The 22,548-nt window shown below is 40.2% G+C and overlaps 1 protein-coding gene across 1 annotated transcript in view; it reads right to left on the minus strand.

The window, feature by feature from the left end:
- Nucleotides 1–248: 248 nt before the first annotated feature.
- The window catches only part of AMER3 (APC membrane recruitment protein 3), a 39,052-nt gene continuing 16,752 nt past the window's right edge, over nt 249–22,548 (minus strand). The window contains exon 3 of the mRNA XM_049803431.1: nt 249–294. The gene's annotated coding sequence lies outside the window, so the exon portion shown is untranslated. The remainder of the gene's footprint in view (nt 295–22,548) is intronic.

The following is a 22,548-nucleotide window of genomic DNA, read 5'->3' on the forward strand; positions in this document are numbered from 1 at the left end:
TCACAGCATGACTTTTCTCAAAATCCTACTGAAGTTTGGGTTTTTTTGAAAGGAGTATTGGTTACTACCCATCTGCAAACATGGTTTTAGGGGTGTGTGGTTGTCAGGAGCTCCTAACTATATTAGTCAGTTAGACAGACTAGCATGATTTTCTGCTGCAACACCTCTGATGGGATCTCTAAAGAGAAGTCCTTGTTGATTCCAATATCGATATAATGTCATGGAACTGTGTCATGCTATATTACACAGGGGGGTCAGCATCCATATCTACAGATGTGTTCTTCAGCGTTGTACCTGAAATATAAGCAAAAACGTCTTAAGTGTTCCTGTATTTATTTCAGGTTTTTATTTAACAATATATATTGTTGAAAGTGTGAACGAAGGAAAATAACTAAAACCACAAATAGAAACTGGCTACCACCAGAGTGCAACCAGGGCCAGGTTAGCAATGACATAAGAATTTTCTGTTTTGTTGATTCAAAGTAAGTAGAGTTTCAGTCACAGAATACTGCAGTGCTTGGCATCAAAATCCATCTCTTCCTGGAATGCCAGTAAATCTGTTACTTAATGGGCATCAAGGTATCTACTGTCATAACACACATTGAGAATACTCTTACAGAGCAGAGGGTACAAATGCTGTGAACAGTGTCATTGCCTTGAGTTGTGGCACAAGAAATTAAAGGAGCTCCCCACCAACCTTAGCCAGATGCCAGCTCTCACTCTCGTTTTGTCCCATCTTCAGAATTCAAGTAACAAGCCCCAATGTAGTTGCACTGCGCCCTTCAAAGCTACATGTGGTGGCTCTTTGTGGAATAGGAAGTGTGCCTTCCATGCTGGTGAGGACAAACAAGTCTAGAGTAACTTGTCAATACACCATCTGCATCTGCCTGCAAGTGTCTTTTTATCAGGAGTTTTGTCATTGGCTTCTAAATTTTCATGAGATAAGTAAAGCACTCCCCAGAGTCCTCACCACTCCTAAAAATGTGGTTACATTTTTTTCATGATTCTTCCCAGTGATGCAGCTCAGAGGCTTCCCAGCCTTTTTCAGAGGAACCTCACCTTGAGGAACTAAAGGTAGAGATCTGTGATCAGTTCTGTTTGGCCTTAGTATTCTCCCACCAAGTGCAGCTTTCCCATCATTCCCCCTACCCAGCCCAGCCCTCTTAGCCTTCCCTTTCTTTATAGTTTCCTGTTCTCTCCCTGAAACATTTCTGTCTCTGCTGCTGGCTCAGACAGCAGTGACACTAAAACTGAGCAAACAGATTTCGATAGATCAATCTATTTCTTTCTCTCGTGTCATTCATGTGTCCTCTTCCAGGCCTGGCATAGTCCTTTTCCGGAGCTCATCTAAGCAATTTGCTTTGTGGGTTGGAAGGCACTAATTTGAAGAAGTCCAGGATTAGATGTTGAATGAGGCAATAGAGGAAAGAATATGTCTAGTCTTCCCCCAGACAGTTCTTGAGAAGGACCTGCTGTAGGTCCTCATAAAAAATAGCTGGGATGGACGTCTCTGGTATATTGAGACTTACGAGCTCTTGTAGATGTAATTCAGAGCATGGTTATCGCTGCACTCTTGATCCCTTGTGCCAGCTGCTAACTTCTGCCCATTGTGAGGAGGAGGCAACAGAAATGTGACTGACCAGGAAGAGGAGGGCAGCCAGCTTGAGGAACGGGGCAGGGCATTTGCGTGAAGAGATGCATTCACCAAATTTACCACTGTATCAGCAGGAGCTCACTCTTAACATGTTCTCAGTGCAAGCTCTTAAGTAAAAAACACTAAGTGCCCTCATACTATCTTTATTTACACTTCAGTTTATATAAATGAAAGACACCTCTGTAACTCCTTCAGTACTTAAGCGGTTATTCAGAAACTCATGCTAGGGTCTCCTGTACACAACCAGTCTGTCAGCTTCCCTAGGCAGTAGCATAAATGGCTCCCCAGTTTGTGCCCACGTTCAAAGTGGCTGGGAATAGCTGCGTTCCTGCCTGCTCCCTGACCCAGGCACACTTTCCAAGCAGGGAGGAGGCCTAATCCTTCAAGAATTCCAAACACAAATACTGCAGCGGTATTTGTCAGGCCAGCACAGGAATTTGTGATATTCATAGGCTTACTACAGTTGATTTTCCTTGACCTAAAGGCTGGTTTTCCATGGCTTAAAAGTGCTGAGGAACCAATGTGCCTCCTCTAGCACTGCGCAGTGGAGCCTGGCAGCTGCCGAAGCGTGCCCAGCTCCCGACGCGGCGATGCAGGATTCGCCTCCATGCGGGAGGCGAAAGCGGCAGGACTGCCAGTGGAGCTCTGACACCTGGTGGCTGATCTTTGGCTTCCAGACCCTAGGTACGTTACCTCTGTGTGTCTCTGCTCTAGCAGCCTCAGGCAGCGGGGTCCTCGCTCCAATATTTTACATAATAGGTATGTTTCCGTGGTTGGGCTTTGTATGCTAGGATTGATGAGGCCAGGTCGACTGCAGTGAGGAATTTATCAGGTTGACTCCCAAGTTGTGTCGTTCCTAAGATTTTTTGCTAACAAGTACGGTTTCTTTGCCATGCCTCAAGTCATTCAGGATGTTTGCCAAAAATGAGAGACTTTGGGCATCTGAAAACCCCCACGTAACCTGAATGTTGGCAGTCCCTGAAAAAAAAAGCCAAGAGATATAGCACATGCCTGGAAAAATTATATGAAAAGCTGCTAAGTGCAAAGTCCTTCTTGAGCTATTTGGATTGCTGTGACTGCCTTCTGTTGAATGTACTCTGCTAAGTTCCCAGTGCATGTCCTGTCTTCAGAGAGATGTTTCTGTCAGCTTGTAAAGTTATGTAGTTTGCAGATCTCTACAATCCCATCTGCTGTGAAAAATCACACCAAAGCCCTGTCACCCTGGTAAAATAAATGTCATATCCATTTTACAGTTAGATGAGTAAAAGACTCAGGGTGGTGAACTGCTTATTCAAAATACTACATTTCAGCATCAGAACTGGTAACAGGATAGGGAAGTTCTTAGTGTGCGTCCCCTGCTCTGGGCCCTGGGACATGCTTCTTGACAGCCCAGAGGTCAAGGACAGGAGACAATGCAATGGCTGTGGTAGCAAATGTGAGAAAGGTCCACATGTCCAGTTGTGAGAAATGAGATCTTACCTAACAATCTGAATTGCTATGAACTCAAAACTCTGCCTGTAATCACTGATAAATCTGAAAACATCTGTGAGCATCTTGGCCTTCACAAGAATTTTGATAGTATAGCATTCCGGTATTCACGTGTCCTGTTTATAGCTGTGTCACCTGGCATAGGCTGCCGCGTACATTATTATGGTCTCAGAAAGTTTAGGCCAGGAGGTCTTTAATGATTATATTACTTGTGCCGTTAAACTCATTTCAAGAAGCAGTGTGTTGTCAGCTAGTGAGCACAAGGTGGCACAGCAGAGCAGGAGTACCAGTCGGTTGAACAAGAAAGGGTTGGAGCAGGGTGGTAGGTCTGGTAGCTGGCTTTTCGGGTCCTGACAGTGTGCCTGGCAGTGGAGGAGGGCTCTGCAGCCTGTAATTTCCGAGGTGGCCATCCTTACTGCTAGATCCAGTTCTCTGGTAGAATGTCTGGCTTTTTAATACTTCCTAGGCAGCTCTGTCATTTCATCTGCAGATTCCTTTGAATTTATGTGCGAATATCAGCTCTGCCTTTACTGACATTATTTAATTAATCAGTTCCTTCTAGCAGCTCCCCTTTTATGATGCAGTTTTCATGACATCTCAGCTGTACCTGCAAATTAAAACTGTGGTATAGTCTCAGTGTTGTCCTGACTCTCAGTTCCTTCCTCCTACAAGCACATTTGAAGTTTTTTTCTTGTTCCTGGTGTGACTTTTTCTTGTACTAGTTGAATTTCTAAGCCTTGTTGTACATGCTTTGAATTTTTCCGTTATTTTTCTTTTTGCATCATACAGTTTTCTAGAGGTTACCCAAGGAACACGTTCTAATCTTTTGTTCACTGCAGCAGAACACTAGCCCTTTAAGGCCAGAAGGGATGTTTTGCAAGACCAGTTGCTCACGTGCCTAAGGAAATCTGTTTAAAAATATTTGATGTAGCCTTTACTAGAGAGAAGAGTGTCTTGGGAGCTATTAATGCCAGGGGCAAGTTAGAATGTAGGGCCACTGGTCCCTTAAGGGCCTGAGGTGAAGAATTTTGTAGTATGGCTTTATAAGGTTTCTCCTCTCATCTGGGACAAAGATATGTCTGTGTTATCGGCCTCAGCACTGAGAGTGAATAGATGAGAGAAGTTAACCGTGTATCTGAAGGGAAGATTGGGCTAATATAGACTCCCCAAGCTAGGAGAAAAGCCTGCTGGTTGCAGTTGAAGGGGAACAGGAGGAGGAGATTCTGAATCAAGGAAATCAGGACTGGAAGCCTAATAACAGCATCAGTTAAGAGATCAATAGAGACCCCAATGCTTCCCTGCCCCTCTCTGCCTGCCCCCCGCCCCCCCCCCCCCCCCAAAAAAAAAAAAAAGCAAGCTGATTAACTTAACTAGACACTGGGAAAGGGAAATTGAGGCAGGCTCTTTGCAGGAGCAGTTTCTACCATGAGGGAATGCCCTGAAGCATTCTTTGCCTAGCCTGGCCATTGAATTGCTGTAACCTTGATGCCAATGTTAGTTAATAGCTCTGCTTTAGCATTATCACGCAAAGCTAATTGCTCCAGCTGGTTGTGTAGATTAGAAATTAGCTGGGAATTTTCTGACGGAATGATTTTCAGAGGGGGAATGCACTACTTTTCAAAAGTTTAAATATTCTTTGTGAAAATTCAGTTTTACTGGAACAAAAAAAAATCTTCCAGGAAAACAGGAAAAATGCCTCACTGCCTAGAAGATTTGCCAATTAGTAGAACAAAATTGATCATAAGCAGGACACACAAAACAGACAGATAATCAATCTCAGTGGTCTGCCATGGAGATATTCAGAAACTCCCTTTACATAAAGAATATGGTTTTAAAATACTGTAATCATGAATTGGCCCAATTTTTTAAAAAGAAAATATTTTGCAGTACTGGCTTTCACTTCCCAGTCACCTCAGTTTCTCAGGCCATGTATCATTTCTGGAGCACACTATTGCACACTAACAAAGTACTATGATTTCTATTCAGAAGCACATTTTGTAGGAAACTCCCGATATTACTGGCAATACTAGGTTGGATTTCAGTCCTGCTGAAGACTGACCACCCACACCAAAGTGCAGCCATGCTGGTGCCCTGCAAGTTAAGAGGAACTCTGCACAAAGGCCAAAGGATCTTGATGCTGTAAATTGGTCCTTTATGTAATAATATGTCCCTGAATGCTGTGCATTTTTGCTTGCCTGTAGAACTCAAATTCTCAGCCTGAATCAGAATGAGCTTTACACAGGGAAGAAATCCAGTGCGCGCTCTCTGTCCTTCTCCAGCCTTTATATGCCACTCTAGAAGTCTTAAGAAGACAAAGCAGTGTTTTCTAGGCAGAGCAGAGGTTCCTCCATAGCTCAAAGGCCAGGACTGTACTACAGATTTTGCTATGATGCAGTTATGCACATATCAGGACACTGGGGTGTGACCTGACAGACAGTAATGTTGCCAGAAGCCACCTTTTAAAAAACAAACAAACAAACAAACAAACAAACAAAAAAACCCCAACTTGTCATTCCCAGGTAATCAAGAAGTTATACTGTAAAAAGTTTTTTTGCTGTTATAAGCTGCATCTGCCTTAGAATGCTGTGCCAGCATAACATACTGCATAATATTATAATACATAATACCTGTGCTGACAAAGCACTCTAAGTGTGGACCTAGCCTAACCTGCTATTCCCTTCTTTCCCCAAGCTACACAACAGAAAAGGCACAGAAAGAAAACAAAAACACAGCCTCTTGTACTGTTTCTTGCTGGAGAAACATAGTCATGTAGTAGTACTGTGATCCCTGGTTGTTCTGCAGTTCTGAACAAACTGTTCAGATGAGTTTGTACCTGTCCCCATAATTCAGTGACAAACTCCAAATGTTAGCCCGCCACTCTTCCCTGCCTTTCTTAACTGCATCACATGTAGTTTACCAGAGACCAGCATTTTTCTCTACCTTCATGACTACATTCTTTCTTTGAATCTTTTCATGTCTGCAGACCCATCCTAAAAAATTTCAGACCAGAAGATGAATTAGTGGAAGTATTTTGTGAGCACGTGAACAAATGGGAGTATCGCAATGTAATAAAATAACTGATATATTGTATAGAAATTTATCTTCCTTTTTTTTTTTCATCACAAGTGACTTGAATAACATCCTTCTAAAATGTTATCTATGAGAGGAATAGTGTTTGAGCTCTGTTGTGCTTTCATAAATACACAACTGTCCCTGCAAGTTAAAATATCAACACATGCTTAGTCCACTTGATTATGGGGGTTGGGTCAGACTGTCAAAATTTGTCTGTGATCTCTGATTGCAAACAAAGTTTACAGTTTTGCTGTCTGTAGCTTGTCCTCATTCTCATTGTCTGCTTCACAGCTCATGTTCAACCTCTGAGTCAAGGTCACAGACAGTCTGAAAAATCAATTTTCCATGCCTCCATTACACCTTCCCCAACCTTATTTCTTTTCTTATCTCTCTTTATGGAAGAGCTGCCTGCACAGCTGCCAGCATCTGTCTGATGCATGGGACAAGTTCACGTGTGCAAAATCTTTGCCAAATAGGAAGTCTATAATAAAATAGTCTGTAAATAATTTCTTCCCCTAGCTATCATGAGCCTTTCAGATTATTTATATTGGATAGTCATTTGAATCTTGTCAGTGCTGCATTGTGCTGCTCTTGATTGAAATGGTAATGAATGCAATACAGTCTCTCAAATTCTGCAGTTTTAAAAAAAGACATCATTTACAGACAGTCTTACAACTGCATCTGGCTCATTGATTGCCAAGTACAAACTGGCTGTGTCTGCAGGGCACAGTCAGTCTGGATTGCAGTGAATCCTGTGTCATCTTTGTGTTGCACATCTGTGGTGTATTTGCTGACTTGCTAAAGTTAGGGTCAGCAAACAAGACCCTAGCAACCATTAGTAAGTATCAAACTGGTCTAAGTATGTTTGCAATTAATTTTCCTGAGCCACCTCCTTTTGCTGGGTACGGCCTACTATCCTGCAAATCACCACAGTGCTCTTTCACTCAGAATATTCTCTCTGTTCTCTCATCCAGACTGTCTGCATCTGGTCTACCCTGTGCGTAAAAACCTTTTATCCATATGACTAAGGCTGTAATTCACGTTCTGTTCATATTACTTCCAAGGTATCAGAATTTCCCTTTCCTCTGGCCTTGATAAGCACGTTCATATCCACTCAGAATGTTGTCACAAATATGGTATTCTTCTGTCTGGTTATGCTAACCAAATACCTGTCACTTTGCCTATTTTCCCTCATTTCTCTTACCCTATAACATCCATCATTTGGTGGTTGACGTCCTTTCCAAGGCTTCTGAAGGCCAATCTCTATCATGTCAGTTGTATCCTAATCTACCTAAATACTGATTCTTCTTTATGATTAGTCAACAATACCAGTCTGCACTGTCTCCTTGTTATGTTTCCAAAGAAGAAATTTAATGTTTTGTCCTACAGGGCTTCTTGTGTTTGGAAGTCCATCCCTAAAAGATGATAACACTAGATGACACTTCCATTTCTGATGGGGTGACTGGTACTGTCTCATTTGTCTTGTACTCTTCCATCTGTCTGTATCCATCTGTGGGTGTTTGCTTTGCATTGTCATTTTTAGACATCATTTCTAGCTCTTTGGAGTAGAGACCCCAAAACTGATCTTTGTTTATACAGCACTTAACATGAGGGGAGAAGGAGGGTAAAGGGGAAGGAAATCAGACATCTGGGTCTGGAATATGTGGGCATGGCAGCAACAGAAATGATTACATGATCTTTATTCTTTGATTTTGCAAAACTGAAATTGAAATTTACTCTTGCCTGAATATTCTCTATGGTCAACTAACCTTGATGATGTAGCTTACAAAGTCCTGGCTTCATTTTGAGCTGTGATGAAATAAGGCAAATCCTTCACTTTTTCTGTCATAAGAAGTGTTGGGTCATGTAGAGTTTTCAAAGAGGTAAAAATAAAACGCAACCACTTCCAGTTCAGAACTTCAGCTAACTTGCTGACTCTTCAGCAGAGGAATGAGACTGACTGGGGCAGCCTGTCATACTGGGGGAGGAATGTTTTATTCCAGGAACATGTGGGAAGGGTCCCATCTCGGTGCCAGAACCCCCCCATCCGACAGAATGGGAGGTCATGCAAAGATCATAGCAGCTCCTTGATGCCAGGCTCACATGCACTGCTTCCTGGGAGAGGTCTAAAAGTTCATAGGTCTCTCTAGTGTCAACTCAGAGGAGTTTTCTGTGCCATCCTTGTGAGGAGATGGTGCCTGTCTGAGCTCAGAGGTTGTGGAGCCCCCATGAAGAGACTTTTTGACATACTAATCTTTTCCAAAGAAGATAACTGTACTATTAGAGAAAATTATGCTCTCAAAGGGGTTATTAGCAGATGAAAAAGCCTTGCTAACAAAGTTCTTGTTTTTCTTGCAAGTGCCTGATTCACACATTGCAGGAAAGGTGGACTGAGGAAGCTGTCTATACCTCTGGGGCTTTAGAAACTGTTGTGGTGTTTAAAGAGCAATTCTCTAAAAATGCCTTTCTGGAAGTAAAGCTAAAGAGACCAGGTAGACTCATTAGATGCCGAGATCTGGTCCAGGCAGTCCAGGTTTGAAGTTTAGTGGCAGGTATCCAAATTACAGTATCATCCAAACCAGTAAAAATGTGGCTATGAGGGAAACACTGCTGTCATCAGATCCTTGACCTTTTGTCTACAGTGCTCTGGAAAGAGCACCTGCCCCAGCGTCTGGGTTTGGATCCTGATAGCCTAGCTAACAGTAACTGCAGGAGAGGCTGAATTAGGACACATACTGTATTGCAACATCAATGGGGGCTGAAGTTTGTTCAGCAGTTCGCTAGGATTGCCAAGAGTTCCATGTTCTTTATCAGTCAGGGCTGTCAGGATAGCTTTGGCAGCTGGATTTTTACCTTTCTGGTCTTCAGCGAAGTCAGGCATTGAGGACCCTACCGTGCAGTTTTCCTTTACAGTCCTGCCAGTCTAATTTGTTTTGTTGGCAATAGGAGTATTTTCTTTAGTTGACCTTCACACACCTGGTAACTGTGTTTCTAACCACAATTCACACATTTGACCTCCTAACAAAGAGCCTAAGCATTAAAAATGTATGAGGACCTGGTGAGGGGAGCAGCTGAATGGCTGCATTAGCACTGAAGCTGAATTATTGATAGAAAGGATTATTTTTACTTTACTTTTAGCTATTGAATAATAGATTAAAAGCTGCACAATACAATTATTTTCATTACTCACATAAATTACTTGTTTGGTTAAGAAGAGTGGGGAGAACAAATGAAAAGTGCCCTGGGATGGCAAATATATTAGACTTAAAAATTTTACATTCTAGAGTATTTGTTCATTTTGGATGTATTCTCCAATAAATGTTTTGATTTAACAGAAGTAATAAGGAATGTTTTGTATAATTTAGGAGATAGGAATACACTTTGTTTTCTCTGAATGTAATACGATACTATCAGTGAAATTAATAGTGAATAACTGATGTGTTCTGTATTAGTTGTTGTCCATGCTAACCCAAACAAAAAATGTTATTTAACAGTTGAAATTACCAGACTGACTAATATCTGGTCTCTATACTTATCAAGTTATTGAATCCCTCTGTCTTCCTGTGTGTGGTGTGCCATACTGAGATGTCACCATCTGGGTAGCCGTAGAGAAACGATAAGTTTGTTAGATTTTGCTTTTCCTATTTAGTTTGATTGCAGTAAAAATAATGCCTATTAAATCTTGGCAGGGGAAATCTGTTCAGCTTTCTACACTGTCTGTAGCTATCAGAACTCCTGACTGGTTATTAATGTACTCAGCAAGAACCTTGTTGCAGATTTCTGTTAATCAATCAACAGCATTCTTACTGAAGGTATTAGATGTCATGGTTGCCCTGAATTTTGAATAGACAATTGCTTCTGCATTTCCACTTGTGCTACTCTCCTGCAGGGCTGGATGATGTTGACTTTGAACTGGACAGCTCCTTTTCTATCAGCTTTGACATTTTTTTTAGCACAGACTCAGCAAGTATCTGGTAGGCTGACTGGGCAGCTTTCTACTTACATCCCTTCAGCAACAATTTGAAAAAGAGGAAGAAAGAGCAAATTTCCTTTAACACAAATTCTTCAAATTAATTCCCTACAGCACTACTGAAAAGTGGGACTTCCAAAATAGTGCATTTCTATTCTTCTGTTGGTATTTTCTTAGTCAAAGAACCAAAAGTAACACCTCTTCACATAAGTATCTCAAAATGTTATGTTTCAGTCATGTTAGGTATTGATTTAGAACCCACTCAAATCGCTGCAAAAATCTCTATGGATTTGCAACAGTCTCTGTAATGCCTGTTGATAGGAAGCATTCTACTTAATACAGAAGATCAGGATTAGATTTATGCAGAATTGTACCTTTTAGCAGCCACACAGGCTTGTTTCCTTACACACCCCCATCTGATACAGAATAAGCAATATCAATGTATTTCTTATCACAGCTGTCCTGGATGACAGCCTTCAGCTATCCAGCTTTAATCCTCATGCATTTTCAGATCGTGAGTTCTCAACAGGGATGGCAGGGTTTGGTAAATTTTGTGATGCTGAAGGCTGTCTGGTAAGAAGAGAAAGGAGCTGGTCTGAGTTTACTGTGAGCAGGCTGTTGAATGACTATCCAAGGGTAAGACAGAAATATGTACCACTGACCTACTTAGTTTTGAAAGTCTACATATTCCATTATTGATGAGCTGATCTACTTAATGCCTTCCTTGTTGCCTGCAGTTAGTTCAATGGCAGGATGATTTCAACTGTCCCTTCATTTCTGGAATAACGTAATTAGAATTTCCCTGGTTTATAGTCTGATATTCTGACCCAATGGAATATGTACAGCTGAAATATATAGGCTGAGTCAGAATTTTGGATCTGCTTTTAACATCTAAATTTAGGCACACAAGACTGTAAATTTTTGTCTGTATGGTCTGACAAGGTCTATAAGAAAAGCACTGATGATGCTAAAGCCTGGTACTTTTTGCTTGCAGTTTAGAACTGATGCATTCTGATAGGGAGGTTTTTTAAAAGACAGTTTCCGCAGGATTCTAAAGTATTTGCATTGCATTTTTGGTTTTTATATTGTCAGACAAACTCCAGCAACAGACCATTCTTTTCTTTGTTAAAGAAACTCAATTGCCTCTGACAAGCTAAAAAAGCAAATGATGATACCAATAAAACTAAGATTTTATTCTAAGAATTTAATTTTTTGAGTGTGTTTTAGAAAGATCTATTTTCAAAACTTGCTTTTAGGTTCAGTATGTGTTATGTGGGTAACTAGAGAGATGAATATAGAGTTACATCTTAACTAGTGTAAGTGACTCTATTCTTATTGCTGAAGGTGATCTTAATTTTGGAAACTAACTTATTTTTTTAACTGTCAGGGCTGGGAGTCTGATAAATGTAGCTGTCAGCCATGCGTGGGGTGGGGAGGAGGAGAGAAGGAAGACTTCCTGTGCTATGTTTAGCAGCATCATTACGTAAAACCAGCAATTGGTCTGGGCTATAGTAGCTTCTTTCGGTTTTATGACCCTGTTATTTAGAACTGACTGTACTGCTATATAGGTTTAACTTAATAGCAGCCTCTTAGAAAAACAGGAAGGAAAACAAATGAGTCCATCTAGGACATGCCTCAGTACACACCTCAGGGTAGGCAAAGAGCAAATGCCCAAATTATTTCCTTTGGGCTTTGTAACTTCTAGGTTCCTGCCAGGTTGAATAGCTTGCATTGCCAGTGTTGGGGTACAACAGGTCACAAGGGCTCTGAACTGTGGAGCAGATTTCATGTTAAGAGATGAGCTCATTTCCCTTCCTGTTGAAGTTAAGACATTCTTGTCTTCTCTGCTAGGTGAAAACCTCATGTTAAGTTAGATATTCTGCAAACCCTTCTGTGGTTTAACATACTTCTTTTCAGACACTATGCGCTTTTTTCTAATACTAAATGTTAAACCCATCATCTCTGTGTGAAGACTGGTATATCTTTCTGTTAACATTTATTACCAGGAGCCTGGTAGAGTGAGCCACACATGTTGAATCCAAGCAGATCTGCTTGGATAATTATGAAAAACATGCAAGATACTACTGGTGTTACTGGCCCTCCTCTAAAAGCAGACTCAACCCAGAGGTAAATGGAAAGATGGAAGCAGAAGCACAAGTGCAACAGTTTTCTGCAGTAACACTTGAGCTGTGCCCAGCACTGCACTGAATGGAGAAGACAGTGTTTCTGTGTCATCTTTCCATTCCTCTGTTTCAGTGATTTATGCAGGCTGCTCTGATGCTCTCTTGCTTCAGAAGCTATAGAGTTGCTTTGCCAGCTGGAGATCAGCCAATATGAATTTGTGACCCAGAAATGTTGCTGATTTTTTTATAATACTGTTGAATGTTTTTTCTCAGCCATCCAGGTATTCCCTTTCAACACAGGCAGTCTTTGGAGAGAGGATCCACTGGATTTACAGTCCTTAATCAAACCTAAGAATCTGTCCTGTGATTTACCGTCATCTTGATTGCCCATTAAGTTTGATCACCCAGCACTTTGTCAGAGAATGTTGAACCGCAGACCTTTTTTCATCTCATAACCACAGCACAGACTGTTTTGTTGCCCTTCCCCACCATGTCCAAAAATTAGGACACAGTCTATTGTAAACTCGCATATCCATTAAATGATGTGGATGTAGAATGGGTTGGAGTATCTGGAAAATTAAGTCCAAGAGTTCCCAACTGCAACATGATCAGCTGAACATGGCATTCTTGCTCCTTACCATCTGGGGAAGGGAAACTCTACTTGATAAAGGCAGATGACTAACACAGTTATAATTTCTGTTTAGTAAGCATTTGTATGCTAGCAGATGAATCAGTTAAAAGTCCACTTCATTGTAACAGCAGTTCTACACAGTAAGTTGACATCATATTTTATGTAAAAGGTGAAAATAGGCTACAATACAACATCACAAATTAATAAGTTGTCACATTTTCAAGTTTCCATTTGCATCCCCTTTGGAAAGTCACTTAGAAGGTTAGAAGGACACAGTGAGCAGGATTAAGTTTTCTATATTTTATGGCTAAAATTTCTAATAAAAAGTTGGAGAAGAAAGAAGAGAAAGTGATATCATATGACACTTTAATTCCACTAATACATAGCATACTGCTATGCTTTCATGACCTAATGAAAAACATTAAGATACTTGCATAAGTAAGTTGTGTAAGTTTCAAGAATAGTTAATATTCCTGTTGCATGTATGTTTGTGTATTATATTGGAAAGATGACTGTGAATGTATGACATGTGAAAGATGAATGTGAACATAATCCATGAATGGTACACAACTGGTGAAAATGGGATGATTCATTATCACAGAATACAGGGAGTAATAGGCTCCCGAATGTTGATGAGGCAGTAGATGTAAAGTACAAAATGTTTTTCCCCATTCAATGCAAAATTAAGAATTCATTAACACAGAATGTCATAGAGGCCAAAACTATGTATTGGTTCAAAATGAGATTAAATAGCTAATGGAAGATAGGTCTGTTTATTAAATACAGTGGCATGAATGTTGTTTGCCCTTAGCTTAGATAGCTTAATACCACTGATTGCAAGATGGTGAGAAATACTAGACCATTTGTATTATTTTTTATTTGCCATTATTTTTTATTTGCCACATTTTTTATTTGCTCTTCCATAAGCATTCACTCCTGTTCACTACTGGGGAGACGGTAAATGGGGCTTTCATCTGCTCCAATATGAATGTTTTGGATATTCACATAAATGCAACTGTTTAGTGTCCAATCTGTTAATAAAAGTATCCACCCTAAAAATCTGCTTCTGTCTGCGTATCATAACTGTCACTATCTCTCTTCCTCTCTCATTTATGAGAACAGAATTCCTCAGGAAGACTTGAATTATGTAAACTATACGTTCAGCTTTGTGAAATACTGTAAAGAAATTCCAGAATCTTGTAATTTCTTGTCATTGAAACACTTTGTTACAAATGGAGTCTAAGCCTTCATGCCTTGCTAATCTGTAAAACCCATTGAAGTGAACCTCAATGATACCATGGATGAAATGAACAGAGGTTTTCCAAATTTTCAACTTTGATAAAAACACAAAGATTTTGTGAACATTTTCAATTAGAACCCACAGTATAAACGGCACAAGGCTTCCAGAAATCAGTGAAGGAAATCATTCAGTGAGCTTTATACTCTTAGGTGGAAATGTGGTTAAGAAATAATAACAAGTTATAAATTAATGGAGAGTTCAGATTTGCCACTTTGGAAGGTATTTGACAGTGAAGTACAAAACAGAAGGAAATCAGTCCCACCAGTGATCCCTTCCCATCCTTAGAGACTATGTTTGAAGAAAGACCTGAGCCCTTTAAGTGGATCCATTGCTAGCCAGCATTGGTTGGTTTATGCTTTTCCCTAATATTTGATTGATTTTTAGAATTGTTCAGTAGAAGGGCATCTTGGCCATTACTAGTAACAATTTTAAACGTGAAAACCTGCATGAAGAGAGATCGAACAGTAGTCACAAGAAAGTGGAACTGAGTTTTCTTGAATAAGCAGATGTAACACCACTGCCCATTAAAAAAACCACTAGAAAAGTCTCTAATTTTCAGTTGCAGTTGGGGAAGTTACTAGTTTTGCCAGTTAATGGAAGGGAAATTTGAAAGCATACTTGAAAAATTGGCGAAGTATTCTAATAATGAGACTTTACCTATTATCTTCCCAATACTGTAATATGGGAACTGCACAGGTGGAAAAGTGAAGAAAAAAATTACAGTTACAGCAATGAACTTTCCTGATTTTTTTTTTTTTTTTTTTTTGAACACACATATTTTTATTCTTACTGAGACAAATTTTTCAGGTATGCTGGAAAACCACAAAGAAATATACTGTGAGCCAATTTCTAACTTAGTAGAAATATTTTCAATTGATTATGCTGCTTTGGATATTTATGTTGCTGTAGAGTTATGTCTAAGGAACTAAGTAACTGTTTCCTGTAAAAAGTCAGGAATTTCCTGTCTGAAAGCATAGTAAAGCAAGGTTTTCAACGCTCACTTCGCTTAACTTGATAATAGTTAGGCCCTTAATTGACTTAATGATTTTCTTCCTGGGTGCTAGAGAAAGCAGCCTTTATGGTAGGAATTTTTTCCACTATGAAATATTTTTTATTGGGCCATTATTCATCATTGTATTGTGCCCACTTTAAACTTCTGTGCCTTTAACTATAACACAAAGAGAATTGCTGTGTGATACAATGAGTGATAAATTGCTGTTAGGGGAAGTTTATTGATTTATATTCTGTGGATTATTGCTATATGACATTCTTATTAGATAACAGAATACTTTCTATAGATTTCCTGAGCTGATAAATAAAATGAGGATTGAGACAACATCACAGTGCCCGCAGGTCATGTTAAGGGTGAGGTGGTGTCTCTGCTTTGGAGAAAAGAGGCATATCTAGTTAAGAGGAGCGCAAATGTACCAGTAGCAGTAGCAGAGGGTCTGGAAGTCCCTTCCTGAAAGACCTTCCTGGAAGTCTTCCGGCTTTGTGTCCAAACAACATACAAGAGAATACAGAAGGAGGTAGATAAGGAACTGTTCTCTCTGCAACCTCTTTTCTGGGGGCAGCACATAATGTTAATGTGGCTTCTAGCAATGTTATCTTCAGGCCTGTATCTCTTCTCCTCCTGCAGAAAGGAATCAGTGCTAAGAAAGGTGAAAGAGGCAGCAGAAGCAGTGCAGTAGCACAAAATTGTGAAGAGGTTGAGTCTGATGATTAGAAGAAAGAAAATTTGGCACCATGTCCTAATGGAGAGTGCTCAGGGTCTACAATTGCCAAAAGGCAGTTTTCTTTTAAAAAGACTGGTTTTGCTGAACAGATTTGTTACAGACCAATGGGGAAGCCAGTCTAAAACATATTTAGGAATGCTGTCTTTTTGTTTCTGAACAATAGTTTGGTGCCATAGAGTTGCAAATAAACCTATCTATTCTAAATACATACTGTCCTAATTTCTGCTAATTTAAAATATCTTTTATATAGCATTTTTCAAAAGCTTCATGAGTAATTAAAAATAATAAAAGGAGGTCAGTGGTAGTTTACTAACCCACTAATTCTTGTAACTCAACATTAGGAGGTGGCAGTTCATTGCTAACAATGCTACCGTTGTCTAAGTCCTTCTAGGCAAAGAACCAGAAAACGTTTCCAAGCTAATTGGGAGCTACATGAAGCATTCATTCTTTTAACACATGTAGCATCCCATCAGAAATCACAGTGACTAACAGTGCATTTATTAATAGAAGTGGCCTCAAAGACTAAACAATTCAGCTGATTTGAGCACTGTGATTCTTGGGTCAAAGTCTGTGCCCACTCTATCCCACAGACATGCTAGCATGAAGAAACTATGAGATGGCTAGGCAGTGAAGCAGATTGTGAAAAAGCAGATGTGAAAGGATGGTGCATGGCCTGTGCACATAGGGAGCAGCGCTTTTCAGCAAATCACTGCATGGAGTCAAGTGACCAGTGGATTTCCAATTACAGTTAATGCTCCACGATCCGTGGGCAGTTACTCAGATTGTGGATTAAGCAGACTGTGCACACATGGCTAGCTAAGGTGCCTCACAAAGTAAATGTGTGGGAACATGCTGTGTCTGATACGCTCTCCCAGAATGTAGGTTTGTCTGGGTTTCTTAGCTGCTATAGGAGGCCAGGCCAGATGGAAGCTCTTCCAAGCAAAAAACATTTGGTCCTATTGCAGTGCCCTCCTGAGAGCCCATTATTATCTATGTTTTTTCCACTATCCAGGTCTTCCCAGACCAAAAATGGAGAGCTGTCAGCACTTGAAGAAATCTGTGCTTCATAGGAACACAGAAACAGATGTTGTGTTGGCTGGGGAGGATCAACTGCCTTGCACACTGCCTGCATATCCTGGGCATATGCAGTAAAGAGGTATGGGATCTTGAGAAGTATAATAAAAGAAGTGCCTAGAAGATAGCTAGGTTGTTGCCAATGTTTCACTTGTAGGTTTCCCAGATACCAGTACTTTATAAAAATCTTCATTGCTCTTTTTAAGATTATACAGGTTGCAACATTCCTTTAACTTCCCTCCTCTGTGTCAGCTCAGCTACAGTAACTGTAGCTCAGTGCAGGAGATTTGGCCACCACCTCCATTTTGGAATCATAACAGTGGCTTCCTGAATTGCCAAAAGGGCCATCTGGTATACAACATTCATCCTGCTCAAGCCACGTGGTGCTGGCTTGCAGGGGACTGTGTTTCTCCCTTTGCTGATTGCTCATTGCTGGCTTGCTTGGTCCTCAGTACAAGTGAAGAGTAATCAAGCTGTTCTTTTATGGTTGTCTCCTGCCCTTATCCCCTAGGTCTTTTCTGTGTGGCAATAGTAAAGTATGTAGTTTTAGAGTGCATTCCTACAGAAGACTGGTTGTACCTTGCAAGAATTTACCTCTATAGCTTGAAGTATATAACCAGGGTAAATGTAATGATTTATTATTCACTGTTGACTTTCAGCATAAGTATTTTTATGTTTGCTAGATGAAAAATCATAATTATGGTCTATGTCCAGTCAGGTCATTTATGTACATTCATTTGAATTGCCTCACTTTCCATTCCTTTTGGTAGAATGTAAGGTATAACATTAGATAAAGAAATGGAGAAACTGGTTGTTACCCTTTTTTTTTTTTTTTTTCCCCTCCAGCACTGTCTGACACTGGGTGCAACTTGGAAGTTCAATCATCTGTCTGTAGAGAAGCCAAAATACATCTGAGGTCACTCTGCTACTCAGGATTAGGCCAATAATAGTTAGTATACAATAAGAGTTACTGCAATTATAGACTTTTTCATTTTTACTTTAGCAAATACAGGAAGATAGCATACCTTCTGACATAGGTCACATTTCAGCTCAGGAAAGAATCCTACCCTGCTGATCTGGGGAGACAGAACACAGCTCAGTGCAGCATGGTTCACATGATGGGGATTAGTGAAACTGATTTCTGAGGAAATTCCACAGTTATTAAAAGCAGTATCCTATCAATTTAATTTGATCAAAAATCAACATTCTTAATGGTTTTTACTGGTTGTTAGGGTGAAAATTAACTACAGGATTTGGCCTTGCAAAAATACAGGTTTCCTAAAACATAATTAAGGCATAGAGAGAAACAACAGAATGGGAATAGTGTTACAGTAGACAATGGTGGTAGAACCAAGCTAGAAAGAAGAAGCTTTTATTGGAAGGTGACTAGAAGGGTGGAACCTTCCTTTTCTGATCATGAAATCTAGAATTTTTGGGGGGCTCACAAGTACACTGCAGAGCAGCAGTTTGCAGTTTAGGGTTCTGAGGTGGTTACAGGTCTATAAACGTTAGTGGCAAAACAATGGAGAAAATAAAGAGAAAAACATATATCTTTCTGTTGGGGGATGCAACAAGTCTACGGAATTCCTGACAGTTCGAGAACAGCGCGACCTTGAGCAGCTTGTAGCATATCCTTGATATGTCTGGAAAGATCCGAGAAGACCAGTACGAAAACAAGATAGTGATAAGAAGAACCGTCCTGACAAACTCACCAATCATGAATTGTTAGTTACTAGCTAAGCCAATCATATACTAACACATACTCTGAAGAAGGGGATAAAAAGGTGTGTTAGAACAATAAAATAGCCACTTTGCGTGATCTATTACTTGTCGTGTCCGTCTCTACCACGACATCTTTCCAAGAAAACAAACAAAAAGAGGAAAATGGAGGTAAAGTATGAACAATATTTAGGTTAAATGAAAGTTGCCTGGTCTCTGGACTTCTCTTAAAAGCCTGCTTCATCTTTGGATTTTTTTTAATATTTCAAAGTCTAAATGACCCTTTAATTAATTAAGTTTGAAACACGCTGCAATAGACTATTCTTATTTGGGAAACAATAAGCTGCTGTTTTATGTTTGCCTAGTTTGATGGCTATTTGACTGAACCACTGTGGGCCAAGGGCATTACAGTTTATATAAATTGATGGGTACAGTATCTTTGATAATATAAAATGTGTAAGGTTCAGAGGTCAAGGGAGCAATAGAGAGAATTCTTCCTTTTAATGTCTCTACTTATGTTTATCTCTATACAATCTCATAACATAAAGTCTTCATGTTTTTATCATTTGCATCATACAGCCCTCAATCAGCAATAAATGTAATTTTTAAACGAACCTCATCAATTAATTTGTGTTTCAAGCACTGCACTCAAACATACAGTTTAGCTGTCGTGTCCTTTAATAAACACTGAAGGGAAAACTAACATACCTTTCTCTAACAGTAAAATTATTTATTAGTTTTATTACATGATTTTTTAAAGTAAAACAGCTTTTGAATTGTGAAAAAAAGCTAAGGGCATTTTTAAATTTGTAAGTATGATTCATTAGGTGTTCCAAAATTGTACAGATTATAGTTGAAGAGTACTTTTGAGAGACGAGATGATTCAAGCACTATCTTGTTATTGATTGAAACTTTAAGAAATCTAGCGAAGAAAGCCTTAAATTGAAACCCTGCTGTTTCCTGGCATCTTTTTGCTATCTCAGTAGCAAAATAATTCCAAATACCTAATCACTGTAGCAAACTAACCTAACCAACCTTGCCCTGATCAGATAGACTCACTGTAAAAACATTCAGTTGTTACTCAGGAAGCTGTGAACTTGGGGTTTTTGCAAGATGTATTTTGTAGGTAGTTAGACCACCATCTTAATTATAAATGGGTTGCAGGGAGTTGGTTGCTATAGCAACCGTCTACTTAGTGCTTTTTTCAGAGCAAAACCCAACTTGCCTGTATGTTCAAGGGAAGACAGAGTGGATGAGGAAAGGAGATTGAGCTTCTATTTCTCCAAGAGCCACATATTGCAGCATCCTCTATTTAAACGGACAGGAGAGCTGCTCCTTTTCCTCAATGTTTTTCCTGCCACTGACAAGCCCCATCTGATGTTTGTGTAAAATACAACCGTCCCTTATTTCAGAAATGCAACTGCACCAGGGTTAATTAAGGCTGACACCCAATCAAATATTTCCTAAAAATGCAGCTGAAAACAGAGGGCACAATCTCTCTTGAAAAGCTGGAGCTGTGAAAATTTCTGAGGCACTGTTTTGTCTAGCATCTCGTGCTGTAAATAACGCTCTCTTTCCATCCTTCCTGAAGTCAGATAGAATTTGTTTTGCCTTTGATTTCTCTGCAAACATCTCCCTTGTTGTGTATCACAGCCCGGAAGCCACCCTGGCTTGATTTTTTTTCCCCTCTGTTGACTGTGAGATGGAAAAACCTAACAAAGTGGTTGGGGCGGGGGCACACACACAGACACACACAAGTCCTTACTCCTGCCTAATCTTAGGTTGTGATTCTCCCATCTCTGTGTCCTTCAGTCATGGTCCGCACCTCTATTAATGTGACCAAAGCACAGAGCCCAAGGCTTAGTTCTGTGGCTGCTGTTGGAGTTAAACAGAGCTTGACTGTCTTTTGCAGCCATGACACTGTAGGTGCTGTGCAAGCCTGTCTGCTCTCATAGTGTGCTGAGCACTCGATTTTCATTTTGTGCATAATTATTTACAACATGCTGCAGGTTGGGATCCTGTAGAGTCAGCACATTTCCTTTGCAGAATGAAACAGGGAGGAGGAGAGGACCCCATGATAGCAAAGGCCCAGTGCTAAATTATGGCATTGCTCCCTTTTTGAAAAATTCCTTTCCCAGCTTTCACCACTGCTTCAGACTCAGCCAGTGAGGCGAGGATGCAGGGATCTTACGAGTCTGGGGAGGAGGCTGCTTGCCTGAAGAGGGGTTTCCAGGCTCTTGAGAGTGGTCAGGATTGTCTGGGAGGGATGAGGAGCTGCAAGGACACATCAGCTTGGCAGGCATGTGGGAAAGAGAAAAGGCTTTTGAAGTAGGTTTGGTCACCCAGAGGGAGCAGAAGGAATGCACAGCATGTGAGAGGAAAGAATTGAGCCCATTTGGGGAAAGTTAGAGGGAAAGTTGTCATGAAAGGAAAAAAGAGGCAGATTTGGAAAGTATCACAGTTAGAGAGGACTAATAAAGAGGAGATGGGGCAATACAGTCTGCATTTTGCTACCTTGATCTCTGTTGTGAAATGAGAATCGTTCAATCAGAAATAAAGACAAAGAGGACTTTCCTTTTTCTTTGATCTCCAGTAATCTTCCCTGTATCTTGACCTGTGGACTGACAGTTTCCACTTGGATGATATAATCACCTCAAAGGAGAGGATAGCCGATTGTGCGAAGAGATAAACTTGCTGGCTGCAATATCATGGTATCATTTGTGCAGTTGTCACCACTGAGTGCCACTATCACTAAATGCCACAAGATCTTTTAAGCTTTACCTGAATAGGCCTGCCATGGTGCATGTAGAGAGAGGCTTAGATTTAATGCCTTACTCCACAGGAAAAGTCTAACATACATTATTTTTTTGCTTCTCTATCCTGAGCTGTATTGCTGTCCAAGAACTACGCATGTCTTTCTCACCTTCAAATGTAAATGAGATCCAGTCCCCATGATTTGAATGGCATAAGAAACCCACCACACCAGATGTATACAGTCTAGCCTTTCTTGAAGCTCTGACAAGGAGAGTTTGCTTAAAACAGAACAGCCTTCCACAAGACCTGATGGGAAACTGTTCATTTTGGACATTTCCTTAAAAGAGTGCAGGCTTCCTCTGCTACTGTTCATGAGTACTAGCTCATGACAACAGTGCTTCATGCCTTTCACTGTGATGGTCAAATTTTTTGCTCTTACTTTAGCAAGATTTAAAATGTTTTGGTTTGGGGTTTTGGGTTTTGTTTGTTTGGGTTTTTTTGAGAAAAATGCATTAAATCTATTGGTGCTGAGGATTTCTGTGCTTTTTATCTCCCTGGACTATTGGTCTTTGTTTACACAGAGACCCCAGACTTATATACTGAAGCGTGGCCTCTGCTGTGAATATACAATCACAACAGTGTCCATAATCTCCCAAGTGTTGCCAGGCCACAAAAGGGACAGTTCCTGTTTTGGAGACAAATAGATATCAGAAAAGGAGGAAATTCAAAAGGAGTATTTTGGAAGTTTTGCAAAGCAAAATTGATACATACAGCACAATAGACATCAGATTTTAAGAGGTGTGTAAAAGACACACCAAACAAACTAAACGTTCAAAACATAAATTAGAAGGCTTTGGAGTTCGTATGCTTAAGTGAGTTTGGAAAAGGGAGCGCTGAACACAGACATCCAGGAGGAACCATGGTCTAGCTCAAAGAGTGCTGGTTGCCAGAAGATAGGAGGTTGGTTATTTCGGGTTTTAAAATTCTCCATTTGCCCTGTTTCTGACACTCCTTTTCCAAGCACCTA

The sequence above is a fragment of the Accipiter gentilis genome, chromosome 6 (assembly GCF_929443795.1).
Source record: "Accipiter gentilis chromosome 6, bAccGen1.1, whole genome shotgun sequence".
Taxonomy (NCBI): Eukaryota; Metazoa; Chordata; class Aves; order Accipitriformes; family Accipitridae; genus Astur; species Astur gentilis.